The sequence below is a fragment of the Oncorhynchus keta genome, unplaced genomic scaffold, assembly GCF_023373465.1.
Source record: "Oncorhynchus keta strain PuntledgeMale-10-30-2019 unplaced genomic scaffold, Oket_V2 Un_contig_1490_pilon_pilon, whole genome shotgun sequence".
NCBI classification, from domain to species: domain Eukaryota; kingdom Metazoa; phylum Chordata; class Actinopteri; order Salmoniformes; family Salmonidae; genus Oncorhynchus; species Oncorhynchus keta.
Window position 1 is genome coordinate 27,501 of NW_026279020.1, and position 16,787 is coordinate 44,287.

The 16,787-nt window shown below is 43.9% G+C and overlaps 1 long non-coding RNA gene and 1 pseudogene across 1 annotated transcript; one reads left to right on the forward strand and one right to left on the reverse strand.

Moving 5' to 3' along the window:
- LOC127918801 (uncharacterized) overlaps positions 1-8,824 on the forward strand; it is a 24,235-nt pseudogene extending 15,411 nt beyond the window's left edge.
- A 3,873-nt stretch (positions 8,825-12,697) lies between these two features.
- LOC127918799 (uncharacterized) lies at positions 12,698-15,436 on the reverse strand. Its single transcript, XR_008100826.1, has 3 exons — positions 15,283-15,436; positions 14,933-15,043; positions 12,698-13,538 (listed from the first exon to the last, which is right to left on the reverse strand). It is a non-coding gene; the product is annotated as an uncharacterized LOC127918799 (long non-coding RNA).
- Positions 15,437-16,787: the final 1,351 nt, after the last annotated feature.

The window sequence follows — 16,787 nt, forward strand, 5'->3', positions numbered from 1 at the left end:
GTGGACATGACCAGGATAATGCATTAAACTAGTGATCCTCCATATTAACCCCTGGTGTGGACATGACCAGGATAATGCATTAAACTAGTCATCTATCCTCCATATTAACCCCTGGTGTGGACATTACCAGGATAATGCATTAAACTAGTCATCTATCCTCCATATTAACCCCTGGTGTGGACATGACCAGGATAATGCATTAAACTAGTCATCTATCCTCCATATTAACCTCTGGTGTGGACATGACCAGGATAATGCATTAACCAAGTCATCTATCCTCCATATTAACCCCTGGTGTGGACATGACCAGGATAATGCATTAAACAAGTCATCTATCCTCCATATTAACCCCTGGTGTGGACATGACCAGGATAATGCATTAACCAAGTCATCTATCCTCCATATTAACCCCTGGTGTGGACATGACCAGGATAATGCATTAAACAAGTCATCCTCCATATTAACCCTGGTGTGGACATGACCAGGATAATGCATTAACCAAGTCATCTATCCTCCATATTAACCCCTGGTGTGGACATGACCAGGATAATGCATTAACCAAGTCATCTGTCCTCCATATTAACCCCTGGTGTGGACATGACCAGGATAATGCATTAACCAAGTCATCTATCCTCCATATTAACCCCTGGTGTGGACATGACCAGGATAATGCATTAACCAAGTCATCTATCCTCCATATTAACCCCTGGTGTGGACATGACCAGGATAATGCATAAACTAGTCATCTGTCCTCCATATTAACCCCTGGTGTGGACATGACCAGGATAATGCATTAAACAAGTCATCTATCCTCCATATTAACCCCTGGTGTGGACATGACCAGGAGGATGTGACCTCATATTAACCCCTGGTGTGGACATGACCAGGATAATGCATTAAATAATATGTCCTCCATATTAACCCCTGGTGTGGACATGACCAGGAGGATGTGACCTCATATTAACCCCTGGTGTGGACATGACCAGGAGGATGTGACCTCATATTAACCCCTTGGTGTGGACATGACCAGGAGGATGTGACCTCATATTAACCCCTTGGTGTGGACATGACCAGGAGGATGTGACCTCATATTAACCCCTTGGTGTGGACATGACCAGGAGGATGTGACCTCATATTAACCCCTTGGTGTGGACATGACCAGGAGGATGTGACCTCATATTAACCCCTGGTGTGGACATGACCAGGAGGATGTGACCTCATATTAACCCCTTGGTGTGGACATGACCAGGAGGATGTGACCTCATATTAACCCCTGGTGTGGACATGACCAGGAGGATGTGACCTCATATTAACCCCTTGGTGTGGACATGACCAGGAGGATGTGACCTCATATTAACCCATTGGTCTGTGTATATCCTGTCCAGGCAGAGAAGATCAAGAAGAAGAGGAGTTCCCTCATGGGGACGTTCCACGTGGCTCACAGCTCCTCACTGGACGATGTTGACACCAAGATCCTGGAGGCCAAGTGAGAGAGAGACACACACACACACACACACACACACACACACACACACACACACACACACACACACATTTTTCTATCCTCGTGGGGACCTAAAAATGGATTTCCATTCAAAATCATCTTTTCCTAACCTTAACCCCTAAGCTTAAAATAATAGGTCCCCACAAGAATAGAAGAACAAGATCACACACATACACACACACAGTGTTAATTTAGTCAACAATAACTATGACAAAAATACTTGTCAGCAACCTATTTTTCCTGACTGAAACTATGATGATAACGAGACCAGATGCACTGGAGAAAAACCCATAACTGTAACATTACTTTTAGTTTTAGTCGATGAAAATGTGACGAGACGAGAATTCCACGTTAGACTAATGGACATTTTAATTTGACATGATTTATTTTATCTACTTTTCATCCGTTTTGTCCAATCCTAACCATGCATGCAGTAATATTTAATGTAGGCCTCTCATTGGCAGAATTAAAGTTGTGTGATCTGATTGAGCTGATCTGACTGGCTCTCCCACACAGCTCCCAGGCGGTCTCTTCAGTCACTCTTCAGTCTTTTGAACTGATGTGAAGCCAAGACACTGGACTTGTAACTAACCTCAACTAGAAACCATGTTTACTCTCTTACTTACATTGTAACTAACCTCAACTAGAAACCTTGTTTACTCTCTTACTTACATTGTAACTAACCTCAACTAGAAACCTTGTTTACTCTCTTACTTACATTGTAACTAACCTCAACTAGAAACCTTGTTTACTCTCTTACTTACATTGTAACTAACCTCAACTAGAAACCTTGTTTACTCTCTTACTTACATTGTAACTAACCTCAACTAGAAACCTTGTTTACTCTCTTACTTACATTGTAACTAACCTCAACTAGAAACCTTGTTTACTCTCTTACTTACATGGAGGCTAACCTCAACTAGAAACCTTTTTATAACATTGTAACTAACCTCAACTAGAAACCATGTTGTGCTGTTGTTCATTACATTGTAACTAACCACAACTAGAAACCTTGTTTACTCTCTTTTTTGACATTGTAACTAACCTCAACTAGAAACCTTGTTTACTCTCTTACTTACATTGTAACTAACCTCAACTAGAAACCTTTGTTTACTCTCTTACTTACATTGTAACTAACCTCAACTAGAAACCTTGTTTTTCTTGTGACATTGTAACTAACCTCAACTAGAAACCTTGTTTACTCTCTTTTTACATTGTAACTAACCTCAACTAGAAACCTTGTTTACACGTTTCTTACTTACATTGTAACTAACCTCAACTAGAAACCTTGTTTACATCTCTTACTTACATTGTAACTAACCTCAACTAGAAACCTTGTTTACTCTCTTACTTACATTGTAACTAACCTCAACTAGAAACCTTGTTTACTCTCTGACATGTTACTATCTTTACATTGTAACTAACCTCAACTAGAAACCTTGTTTACTCTCTTACTTACATTGTAACTAACCTCAACTAGAAACCTTGTTTATATTATTACTTCACATTGTAATCAACTCAACTAGAAACCTTGTTTACTCTCTTACTTACATTGTAACTAACCTCAACTAGAAACCTTGTTTACATTAACTCTCTTACTTACATTGTAACTAACCTCAACTAACTAGAAACATTGTTTACTCTCTTACATCCCTCACAGGAACATTGTAACTAACCTCAACTAGAAACCTTGTTTAATCTCTTACTTACATTGTAACTAACCTCAACTAGAAACCTGACGCACACTGCTCTTACTTACATTGAACTAACCTCAACTAGAAACCTTGTTTACTCTCACAGGACATTGCCCTACCAACGTTCAAAGAACACCTTGTTTACTCTCCCTTACAGGAACCTCAACTAGAAACCTTGTTTGCTCTCTTATTTACATTGTAACAACCTCAACTAGAAACCTTGTTTACTCTCTTACGTTACATTGTAACTAACCTCAACTAGAAACCTTGTTTACTCTCGGTGTTACTTACATTGTAACTAACTCAACTAGAAACATTGTTTACTCCTACTTACATTCTCCATCGCTGGCAACTAACCTCAACTAGAAACATTGTTTACAGCCTGACTTACATTGTAATTCAACTGACTCAACTAGAAACATTGTTTACTTTTCCTTACATTGAAAACTAAGTCAACTAGAAACATTGTTTACGGCTTTTTACATTGTAACTAACCTCAACTAGAAACCTAGGTAGGTTTAGCAAACGATGCTGGTCAATAACATTTTTTGAACTTTATTTAAGGCCTCAACTAGAACAAATGTTTACTTTCTTACTCTACATTGTTAACTAACCTCAACTAGAAAACCTTGTTTCAATCAGGGGGTTTACTTACATTGTTAACTAACCTCAGTCCTAGGAAACCTTGTTTACTCCCTACTATACATTGTAACTAACCTCAACTAGAAACCTTGTTTACATCTCTTACTTACATTGTAACTAACCTCAACTAGAAACATTGTTGGCTAGTTGTACTTACGTTGAATCATTGTAACTAACCTCAACTGAGAAACCTTGGAATCTCTCTGGGGGTCCTTGGAAGGTTAACCTCAACTGAGGAAACATTGTTTAAAGCTCTTCCTGAGGGATTGAAACTAACCTGAGGAACTAGGAACAGCTTGTTTCCTTAGGACATTGTAAACAGCTGGGGGTCCTGGAAAGGTTGTTTACAGCTTTTACTGAGGACATTGTAACTAGTCCTCAAGGTTGGGAACAGCTGGGAGTCCTGAGAAACATTGTTTGGGAACAGCTGGAGGCTATTTCCTGAGGAGAGGTTTCAACAGCTCAATTGTCCCAGGCTGGGAACAGCTGGGAGTTGTGCTGTTGTTCATTCAGCTGTTGTCCTGAGGAGAGGTTGCAGTTGGTGTTCTCGTGTTGTCCTGAGGAGTTGACGGTTTGTGACGGAGTTGACGTTGTCCTGTAGGAGAGGTTGGGAACGCGTTGTGTCACGGTAACAGCCTGAAAGGTTTGGAACAGCTAGTTGTCCTGAGGAGAGGTTGGAACAGCTAGTCCTGAGAGGTTTGGAACAGCTAGTTGTCCTTAGGTTGGGAACAGCTGGGACCTGAGGAGAGGTTGGAACAGCTGGGACAGGATGGGAACAGCTAGTTGTCCAGAGATTGGGAACAGCTGGGAGTCCTGAGGAGAGGTTTGGAACACTAGTTGCATGTCCTCACAGGAACAGCCCTACCAGACGTTAACTAGCTGACGAACAGCTAGTTGTCCTGAGGAGAGGTTTGGAACAGCATGTCCTGAGGACAGGAACAGCTAGTTGTCCTGAGGAGAGGTTTGGAACAGCTAGTTGTCCTGAGGTTGGGAACACACTGTGGTTTGGAACAGCTATGTCCTGAGGAGAGGTTGGGAACAGCTGGGAGTCCTGAGGAGAGGTTTGGAACAGCTAGTTGTCCTGAGGAGAGGTTTGGAACAGCTAGTTGTCCTGAGGAGAGGTTGGGAACAGCTAGTTGTCCTGAGGAGAGGTTTGGAACAGCTAGTTGTCCTGAGGAGAGGTTTGGAACAGCTAGTTGTCCTGAGGACACTGTGTCCTTGGAACAGCTAGTTCCTGAGGAGAGGTTTGGAACAGCTAGTTGTCCAGAGGTTTGGAACAGCTAGTTGTCCTGAGGAGAGGTTTGGAACAGCTAGTTGTCCTGAGGAGAGGTTGGGAACAGCTAGTTGTCCTGAGGAGAGGTTTGGAACAGCTAGTTGTCCTGAGGAGAGGTTTGGAACAGCTAGTTGTCCTGAGGAGAGGTTGGGAACAGCTAGTTGTCCTGAGGAGAGGTTTGGAACAGCTAGTTGTCCTGAGGAGAGGTTTGGAACAGCTAGTTGTCCTGAGGAGAGGTTTGGAACAGCTAGTTGTCCTGAGGAGAGGAGACGTTGGGAACAGCTAGTTGTCCTGAGGAGAGGTTTGGAACAGCTAGTTGTCCTGGGTTGGGAACAGCTAGTTGTCCTGAGGAAGAGATTTGGAACAGCTAGTTGTCCTGAGGAGAGATTGGGAACAGCTAGTTGTCTGAGGAGAGGTGGAACAGCTAGTTGTCCTGAGGGAGGTTTGGAACAGCTAGTTGTCCTGGAACAGGTTTGGAACAGCTAGTTGTCCTGAGGAGAGGTTGGGAACAGCTAGTTGTCCTGAGGAAGGTCTGGCAGCTAGTTGTCCTGAGGAGAGACAGGAACGCTAGTTGTCCTGAGGAGAGGTTGGGAACAGCTAGTTGTCCTGAGGGTGTTGGAACAGCTAGTTGTCCTGATGGAAGGTTGGGAACAGCTAGTTGTCCTGAGGAGAGGTTTGGAACAGCTAGTTGTCCTAGGAGAGGTTTGGAAATCATGTCCTCAGTTGGTCAATATTTAATTTAGTTGTCCTGAGGAGAGGTTTGGAACAGCTAGTTGTCCTGAGGAGAGGTTTGGAACAGCTAGTTGTCCTTAGGTTTGGAACAGAGTTGTCCTGAGGAACAGTTGGTTAACTGCCTGTTTCTGAGGAGAGGTTTGGAACAGCTAGTTGTCCTGAGGAGAGGTTGGGAACAGCTGGGAGTCCTGAGGAGAGGTTTGGAACAGCTAGTTGTCCTGAGGAGAGATTGGGAACAGCTAGTTGTCCTGAGGAGAGGTTTGGAACAGCTAGTTGTCCTGAGGAGAGGTTTGGAACAGCTAGTTGTCCTGAGGAGAGGTTTGGAACAGCTAGTTGTCCTGAGGAGAGGTTTGGAACAGCTAGTTGTCCTGAGGAGAGGTTGGGAACAGCTGGGAGTCCTGAGGAGAGGTTTGGAACAGCTAGTTGTCCTGAGGAGAGGTTTGGAACAGCTAGTTGTCCTGAGGAGAGGTTGGGAACAGCTAGTTGTCCTGAGGAGAGGTTTGGAACAGCTAGTTGTCCTGAGGAGAGGTTGGGAACAGCTAGTTGTCCTGAGGAGAGGTTGGGAACGGCTAGTTGTCCTGAGGAGAGGTTTGGAACAGCTAGTTGTCCTGAGGAGAGGTTTGGAACAGCTAGTTGTCCTGAGGAGAGGTTTGGAACAGCTAGTTGTCCTGAGGAGAGGTTTGGAACAGCTAGTTGTCCTTAGGAGAGCTGGGGAACAGCTGGGAGTCCTGAGGAGAGGTTGGGAACAGCTGGGAGTCCTGAGGAGAGGTTGGGAACAGCTAGTTGTCCTGAGGAGAGGTTGGGAACAGCTAGTTGTCCTGAGGAGAGGTTTGGAACAGCTAGTTGTCCTGAGGAGAGGTTTGGAACAGCTAGTTGTCCTGAGGAGAGGTTTGGAACAGCTGGGAGTCCTGAGGAGAGGTTGGGAATGGCTAGTTGTCCTGAGGAGAGGTTTGGAACAGCTAGTTGTCCTGAGGAGAGGTTCGGAACAGCTAGTTGTCCTGAGGAGAGGTTGGGAACAGCTGGGAGTCCTGAGGAGAGGTTGGAGAACCACTGCCATACCTGATTCAAGGTATAAGTGATTAGCTGCTTAATTGAATCAGGTTTAGTTTTATTTTTGCGAGGTTTTCCATTAATTCCCCAATATTGTCCCCAGAATTTTTCTGAGATTTACAAAAAAAGTTATGGGGAATGTTCCCTTCCCTTTGCAACCCTAGTTCCACCAATGAAGCGCTCCCCTCGCTCTCGTGGCTCTACCTCCACCGTGTGTCGTCAACGGCGTTCTGGACACGCCTCCTCTTCCTCTTCCTCATCCTCCTACTCTGAACCTGATATCCTGATCCCTATCCACACCACGCTCCCCTGCTTCGAGGAAGAGGAGCAGATCTTCATCAACGCCCAGTGGAGGGGGTGAGTCGCACAATTTCAATTCAGTCAATTTAGGAAATAAACTGAAGTTCCAACTTGGATTCCAATTTTCTACAATGCTTCTCTGTGTCCACAGATTACAAGGTAATTCACGGTGACACAGTATTTTCAATGTATGATTGAAACTTTGTGAACCTTGATGGAATCTTTGTCTCTATATCTTTTCCTCTCTCACTCTCCCTCCCTCCCCCTCTCTCTCCCTCTCCATCTCTGCCCCCCCTCCCCCTCTCTCTCCTTCTCTCTACAGAGATTCTCAGGTAATTTATTCTGACAGGACCCCTCCTGTAAGCAGAAGGTCCACAGAACCTTCCGGAACGGAATCCCCGTTTGTAAGATATCTAGAGAAGAACTGGAAGCTTCCTTGGATGAAGCCACATTGAAGACATCATCTAAAGACGAGCGTTGTTCTTCTGTGGACAACGCTGCTCCAAGGAAAATGCAAAGAGTCAAAAGTGAGACTTCCATGGACCTCCCGCCGCCGACGCAGCAGCCAAAAAGGTATTGGGTCGTTCGATGGACAACGTCTCCAGGAAGTCATTCAGAGATGAGTGTCACGAGGTTCCGTTGGAGACTCACGTCTCAAAGAAGAGGTCTCTTCTATCTACAGACATGATCAGTGTGTCTTTGGACACCGGCTCCAGGCAGATGATGAGAGAGAGCAGGGGAGAAGCCTCATTCAACAACTCCATGAGAGGAAGACCCAGAGAAGAAATGGTGGCGGCCGTTGGAACCCCAACGAGATCCCGAGAGGAGGTGGACTTCTTAGCCGACAGCGCTCAGAGGAGGATGGCGATGGCCAGAGACAAACTGACCCTTCATCTGGACAGCAACTCTTCTCACAAGATGCTCAGGAAGAAGATGGAGTTCCCAGTGGAACCACCATCTGCCGCCACGAGGAAGATATCGATAGACGAACACCATGAGATGTGCTCTCACACTAGCAGACGAACAAACAGCGATAAGGTTGACAGATCCATAGACACTCCCACTGGGAAGATCTATCCGGACAGGGTCGACAGTACCCCAGAAATCCCCAAACGGAGGATATCCAGGGAGGAGTATGCGGGGTCGTCCCAGTTGGGTCACGATCCCCAGGTTTTGGATTGGGGTCAGTTCGGACAACCTGATCTCACCTTGTCCACACCATGGAAACAAACCCAGACCCCTGACCCTTATACCTCCGACCACCTGACCGAACTGGTTTATGACGGTATTCTGGAGAAGTCCTGTATCACCCCAGCAACGACCCTGACCTGCCCCAGAGGATCACGGAAGGAAGAGAGCAAGAAGGGAATCCTCCTGTTCCGCCCCCCGAGGAGCAGCCGGTCCCTAAACACGTTGCCCCGGAGATGAGAGGCGAGAGGCACCAAAAGGACAAAGACAAAAGCACGAAGTCGTCCAAACTCAAGAGCCTTTTTAAGAAGAGGAAAGATCATACCCCAGAACTGCCACAAGGGGGCCTGAACAATCTCTGACCGTTAACTGGAATTTAAACACTTTTTAATGTAAATTCTTGAACCAGGAAGTTTCTTGAGGTTATGAAACTTGGATAAGACCTCAGCTAGGAAAAGCTGAGAGGAAACATAAACATTAGTCTTATAGATTTGATTTTTCTAAAAAAAATGACACGGACTGTTTGGCTGGGATTACATGTTTGAAAGAAAAAAACATGAGCAATAGGATTGCTATTTTTTTTTTCAAAGCCAACAAAGACTGATTTTTGAAACCCAGAAAAATAGTGTTCTATAATATATCGATAACGCGCAGATTGCCGGACAACATGTTATTTTGGCTAGTCGATGGGCAGGTACCAAACTCTTGAGTTGACATAGCAGTCTCTAAAACTTTTTCAACTCATACTAGACGGAATACTCTGAAAACAGGAACACAGTCGTTGCTATAGTTTCGGGACTATTTTGGTACTACAAAGCAGAATCAATTAACCAGCTATCTTTTAATTGGCCATAGTTAACCATCTAACTTTGATAAATAACCAGAAATAACTATTGGTTTTCTGGTTCATTTAAGAAGAGCTAAACTTAGATATGTGTGTCTTTGGTTGTTTAGTCAATTAGACAATGCCCATTTCAAGCTTAAAGCTATTTTCATAACGTTTAGGCAAGTTAGCTAGCTAACTCATTGATCCTGCTTTCATAGTATTGTCCTCAGAGGGACAGAGAGGATAAAGGGTGTAAGATAACCCATGGTGCCCAAATGTTGTCTCTGCAAGGAAGTCTTAATAAGTAGACCAACGATGGGTGTCCCGTTATAGCTTCGTATGGAAGCAGTGTGATCGCCTCCTATGTTCAGCGTTGGGTGTTTTAGAGCTGAGATATTTATTTCTTGACTAGGGAGCATTTCTTTGGAGCTCTTCTCCTGTACGATAGAAGCAACTGTAGTTTATTTGGATTGGGGGGAGTGCTGTTCAATGGTTCCTAGACCTTTTTAATCAGATCAGTCACAGTGCTGCTCAGTGGTTCCTTGACTTTTTTTCTCAGTTCAGTCACAGTGCTGTTCAATGGTTCCTAGACCTTTTTAGTCAGATCAGTCACAGTGCTGTTCAATGGTTCCTAGACCTTTTTCTCAGTTCAGTGACAGTGCTGTTCAATGGTTCCTAGACCTTTTTCTCAGTTCAGTCACAGTGCTTTTCAGTGGTTCCTAGACCTTTTTGGTCAGTTCAGTCACAGTGCTTCTCAATGGTTCCTAGACCTTTTTAGTCAGATCAGTCACAGTGCTGTTCAGTGGTTCCTAGACCTTTTTCTCAGTTCAGTCACAGTGCTGTTCAGTGGTTCCTAGACCTTTTTGGTCAGTTCAGTCACAGTGCTTCTCAATGGTTCCTAGACCTTTTTGGTCAGATCAGTCACAGTGCTTCTCAATGGTTCCTTGACCTTTTTAGTCAGTTCAGTCACAGTGCTGTTCAGTGGTTCCTAGACCTTTTTAGTCAGATCAGTCACAGTGCTTCTCAATGGTTCCTAGACCTTTTTGGGTAGTTCAGTCACAGTGCTTCTCAATGGTTCCTAGACCTTTTTGGTCAGTTCAGTCACAGTGCTTCTCAATGGTTCCTAGACCTTTTTGGTCAGTTCAGTCACAGTGCTTCTCAATGGTTCCTAGACCTTTTTAGTCAGATCAGTCACAGTGCTTCTCAATGGTTCCTAGACCTTTTTAATCAGATCAGTCACAGTGCTGTTCAGTGGTTCCTAGACCTTTTTAATCAGATCAGTCACAGTGCTTCTCAATGGTTCCTAGACCTTTTTAATCAGATCAGTCACAGTGCTTCTCAATGGTTCCTAGACCTTTTTAATCAGATCAGTCACAGTGCTTCTCAATGGTTCCTAGACCTTTTTCTCAGTGCAGTCACAGAGCTTCTCAATGGTTCCTAGACCTTTTTGGTCAGTTCAGTCACAGTGCTTCTCAATGGTTCCTAGACTTTAAGTTTTTTTGGAACAGTTCAGTCACAGTGCTTCTCAATGGTTCCTAGGAACAGTGGGTTTTCTCAGTGAACAGTGGGTTAACTGGCCTAGAGTGGGTTAACTGGCCTAGGAACAGTGGGTTAATTTCTAGTATGTGTACAGGAACATTTAAGTTTCCCAGGTTTTCCTTGAACAGTGGGTTAAAGGAAAGGTTAACTGGCCAGAATCAGTGGGAAAATCTGGAAATTAGTTGAAATGCTTTAAGTTTTTTTTTTTTTTAACTAGGTTAAGTCACTAGGAACAGTGGGTTAACAATGGCCTAGGAACAGTGGGTTAACTGGTCTAGGAACAGTGGGTTAACTGGTCTAGGAACAGTGGGTTAACTGGCCTAGGAACAGTGGGTTAATGGTCTAGGAACAGTGGGTTAACTGGCCTAAGAACAGTGGGTTAATGGTCTAGGAACAGTGGGTTAACTGGCCTAGGAACAGTGGGTTAATGGTCTAGGAACAGTGGGTTAACTGGCCTAGGAACAGTGGGTTAACTGGCCTAGGAACAGTGGGTTAACTGGCCTAGGAACAGTGGGTTAACTGGCCTAGGAACAGTGGGTTAACTGGCCTAGGAACAGTTAACTGGTCTAGGATCAGTGGGTTAACTGGCCTAGGAACAGTGGGTTAACTGGCCTAGGAACAGTGGGTTAACTGGCCTAGGAACAGTTAACTGGTCTAGGATCAGTGGGTTAACTGGCCTAGGAACAGTTAACTGGTCTAGGATCAGTGGGTTAACTGGCCTAGGAACAGTGGGTTAACTGGCCTAGGAACAGTGGGTTAACTGGCCTAGGAACAGTTAACTGGTCTAGGATCAGTGGGTTAACTGCATTGTTCAGGGGCAGAACGACAGGTTGTTTACCTTGTCAGCTCGGGGATTTGATCTAGCAACCTTTCGGTTAGTGTCCCAACACTCTAACCACCAGACCTGTTGCTTTTGGTTTCTTTTGTAACTGAGCTTTTTTTTAAACAAAATGTATCTAATTTAAATTTGCTTGTTTTTGAGAATTGTTCTGTTCTTTATCTTTGTGGACGTTCAGTTTTTCTTTTCAAGGTGATTCGTTTACTGGGTTTGAAGGTGCCTTTGGGGGGATAGTTTCTCAAAACCTTTATGTAAAACAGTTTTTTCATTACATCTTTTACTTGTTTGTTAATTAAATAAAATGTATTTTATTGACTGTTTTACAGTCTTGGGTGTCTAGGATAGAGTCAACTATATCTAAAGAAAGTCTTGGGTGTCTTGGATAGAGTCAACTATATCTAAAGAAAGTCTTGGTTGTCTAGGATAGAGTCAACTATATCTAAAGAAAGTCTTGGGTGTCTAGGATAGAGTCAACTATATCTAAAGAAAGTCTTGGGTGTCTAGGATAGAGTCAACTATATCTAAAGAAAGTTGTGGGTGTCTAGGATAGAGTCAACTATATCTAAAGAAAGTCTTGGGTGTCTAGGATAGAGTCAACTATATCTAAAGAAAGTCTTGGGTGTCTAGGATAGAGTCAACTATATCTAAAGAAAGTATTGGGTGTCTAGGATAGAGTCAACTATATCTAAAGAAAGTCTTGGGTGTCTAGGATAGAGTCAACTATATCTAAAGAAAGTCTTGGGTGTCTAGGATAGAGTCAACTATATCTAAAGAAAGTCTTGGGTGTCTAGGATAGAGTCAACTATATCTAAAGAAAGTCTTGGGTGTCTAGGATAGAGTCAACTATATCTAAAGAAAGTCTTGGTTGTCTAGGATAGAGTCAACTATATCTAAAGAAAGTCTTGGTTGTCTAGGATAGAGTCAACTATATCTAAAGAAAGTCTTGACCAAGTCAAGGTCCCAGAAAAGGACCTGCACTAAAATACTTTATTGAAAGGAAACTTTGTATGCATTGATAATGATGAATTAAAAAAATTAATTTTAACAACATTTCAAATGTTTTCATTGTTTTGTAAGTATTTATTGCTTGGTGGCAGTATATTCTCAAATAAAATGCTAAAACATAGCTACAGATAAAAGTCAAGATAACCTTTTTACATAATTGAGAATTCACATTTTTTTATAAGGGAATATATTTAATTGTTCTAAAACACCTAGTGGGTGACACACAACTTTAATCAAAAAGACATAAAGCCTAAAGGCTCCATTAACAAAATGCACAATTTTCTAGAAAAACAGCACTGATTTTGAGTGAAAACCTCCTTCCATCAGCAAGGGCATTGAAGATGAAACGGGGCTGGGTCTTTCAGCATGACAATGATCCCAAACACACCGCCTGGGCAACGAAGGAGTGGCTTCGTAAGAAGCATTTCAAGGTCCTGGAGTGGCCTAGCCAGTCTCCAGATCTCAACCCCATAGAAAATCTTTGGAGGGAGTTGAAAGTCTGTGTTGCCCAGCAACAGCCCCACAACATCACTGCTCTAGAGGAGATCTGCATAGAGGAATGGGCCAAAATACCAGCAACAGTGTGTGAAAACCTTGTTTGACCTCTGTCATTGCCAACAAAGGGTATATAACAAAGTATTGAGATAAACTTTTGTTATTGACCAAATACTTATTTTGCACCATAATTTGCAAATAAATTCATAAAAAATACTACAGTGTGATTTTCTGGATTTTTTTCTTCTCATTTTGTCTGTCATAGTTGAAGTGTACCTATGATGAAAATTACAGGCCTCTCTCATCTTTTTAAGTGGGAGAACTTGCACAAGTGGTGTCTGACTAAATACTTTTTTTGCCCCACTGTATATCTCTCAGGGGACGTAACAACTGCAGTGGTTGTCATGGAGACTGACTGGTCTCTGGTTATTTTCAGGCATTCCTCCTGGCTCCTAATATAACAAAAAAACAAACATTAAAACTAGTACACACGTCAACAGACAGTCGTCGTAATCAGCAGGGAAGAACAGACATGTCATTCAGTAAGGGACTGTAACAATATTTTCAGATAAAACACAACACAGAGGACTAGAGGTCAATAGGTCAATAATGACCAATGGAAATAAGTTGTTTTTCAGGTCAACATCTGTGTAGGAATTTCAGTCCGGGACTCATAGCTACACGGCGAGCTTTCATTGGTCCAAATCGTCTACACGTCGAGCTTTCATTGGTCCAAATCGTCTATACATTCAGCCTGTAACAGGATACTTGTTTTGTGGCCATTGGCCCAAATTCTAATTGGTCGACCACAGGCTAGCGTTGGGGGGTTATAAATGACTAACCCTGTCCCTTTGTTCTGTGGAGGAATCACTGAGGAGAGAATGACTGAGGAGAGAATGACTGAGGAGATAATGACTGAGGAGAGAATGACTGAGGAGAGAATGACTGAGGACAGAATCACTGAGGAGAGAATCACTGAGGAGAGAATCACTGAGGAGAGAATCACTGAGGAGAGAATCACTGAGGAGAGAATCACTGAGGAGAGAATCACTGAGGAGAGAATCACTGAGGAGAGAATCACTGAGGAGAGAATCACTGAGGACAGAATCACTGAGGAGGGAATCACCGAGGAGAGAATCACTGAGGAGAGAATCACTGAGGAGAGAATCACTGAGGACAGAATCACTGAGGAGAGAATCACTAAGGAGAGAATCACTGAGGAGAGAATCACTGAGGAGAGAATCACTGAGGACAGAATCACTGAGGAGAGAATCACTGAGGAGAGAATCACTGAGGAGAGAATCACTGAGGAGAGAATCACTAAGGAGAGAATCACTGAGGAGAGAATCACTGAGGAGAGAATCACTGAGGAGAGAATCACTAAGGAGAGAATCACTGAGGAGAGAATCACTGAGGAGAGAATCACTGAGGACAGAATCACTGAGGAGAGAATCACTGAGGAGAGAATCACTGAGGAGAGAATCACTGAGGAGAGAATCACTGAGGAGAGAATCACTGAGGAGAGAATCACTGAGGAGAGAATCACTGAGGAGAGAATCACTGAGGAGAGAATCACTGAGGAGAGAATCACTGAGGAGAGAATCACTGAGGAGAGAATCACTGAGGACAGGGAAGAAGGAACATCCACCATCTACTTCCCAGCATAACGTCTATGATTCGTTCTCTTTGAATAAACCACGTTTTTTCTCCCCCTGATTTGCTTCGGGGTTTGTGTTACTGAAGGATAACATCAACTGCTAACACGACAAACACCTTGATACGTAACAAAACGAACTGATATCAGTAGAAATGGAGCCCCCCCCCCCCTAATGTCCTCGTGACTCACTGTGTATTTTGTCGACCCAGAAGGCAGCAGGAATGAGGAGCAGGAACAGAGATTTGGAGGTCAGTACCAGGACCCAGCTCAGACCACATTCAGGGGTGTCCTGGTTGTTCTCTGTTTAATGGGGAGGTACATCATCACTGGGCAACTTTCTATGTTCTTTTCAGACCAACCAATCAGTGAGTCCCTTTACACATGACACCAAGCGAAATGGAAATATTGTGTTTACACTGATATTGTTGACATTTTAGCCACATAAAATACATTTCTACACTTTTTATATACTTTTTTCCCACCAAATGAAACCAATCGTTTGAACAGAAACATGTAAATAAGAAGGAGTCTGTTCTCACCAAAGGAAATCCGAGTGGTGATGTTTCCATAGAGGTAGACCTCCAGGTAATACACAACCTGGTCGGATCTCTTCTCCTCTTCTCTCCCCATGGTGCTGCAGGAGTACAGTCCCAGGTCAGACTCAGCGATGTTCTCAATCAGCAAGTCATAGAATCTCAGAGTCCGCCTCCATAGGAAGGTGAAGCGTGGGACAGGGATCTGTAGAGACTTGAAGACAGACACCTCGCACGTTTCACTCCCACCAGAACCGTTTCTGATCCAGACTGTTTCTACGTTGTGTCTGACGTCACAGTGAAGAATGACGTTGTCTCCTGGTCGGACTCTCAGCTCCACCTCTGCTGCAGAGATCCCATCCTGACTGGAGGAAACAGCACCTACAGGTAGCAGAGGAACAGTGTTAGGATGAACTGACTGGAGGAAACAGCACCTTCAGGTAGCAGAGGAACAGTGTTAGGATGAACTGACTGGAGGAAACAGCACCTACAGGTAGCAGAGGAACAGTGTTAGGATGAACTGACTGGAGGAAACAGCACCTACAGGTAGCAGAGGAACAGTGTTAGGATGAACTGACTGGAGGAAACAGCACCTACAGGTAGCAGAGGAACAGTGTTAGGATGAACTGACTGGAGGAAACAGCACCTTCAGGTATCAGAGGAACAGTGTTAGGATGAACTGACTGGAGGAAACAGCACCTACAGGTAGCAGAGGAACAGTGTTAGGATGAACTGACTGGAGGAAACAGCACCTACAGGTAGCAGAGGAACAGTGTTAGGATGAACTGACTGGAGGAAACAGCACCTACAGGTAGCAGAGGAACAGTGTTAGGATGAACTGACTGGAGGAAACAGCACCTACAGGTAGCAGAGGAACAGTGTTAGGATGAACTGACTGGAGGAAACAGCACCTACAGGTAGCAGAGGAACAGTGTTAGGATGAACTGACTGGAGGAAACAGCACCTACAGGTAGCAGAGGAACAGTGTTAGGATGAACTGACTGGAGGAAACAGCACCTACAGGTAGCAGAGGAACAGTGTTAGGATGAACTGACTGGAGGAAACAGCACCTACAGGTAGCAGAGGAACAGTGTTAGGATGAACTGACTGGAGGAAACAGCACCTACAGGTAGCAGAGGAACAGTGTTAGGATGAACTGACTGGAGGAAACAGCACCTACAGGTAGCAGAGGAACAGTGTTAGGATGAACTGACTGGAGGAAACAGCACCTTCAGGTATCAGAGGAACAGTGTTAGGATGAACTGACTGGAGGAAACAGCACCTACAGGTAGCAGAGGAACAGTGTTAGGATGAACTGACTGGAGGAAACAGCACCTACAGGTAGCAGAAGAACAGTGTTAGGATGAACTGACTGGAGGAAACAGCACCTACAGGTAGCAGAGGAACAGTGTTAGGATGAACTGACTGGAGGAAACAGCACCTACAGGTAGCAGAGGAACAGTGTTAGGATGAACTGACTGGAGGAAACAGCACCTACAGGTAGCAGAGGA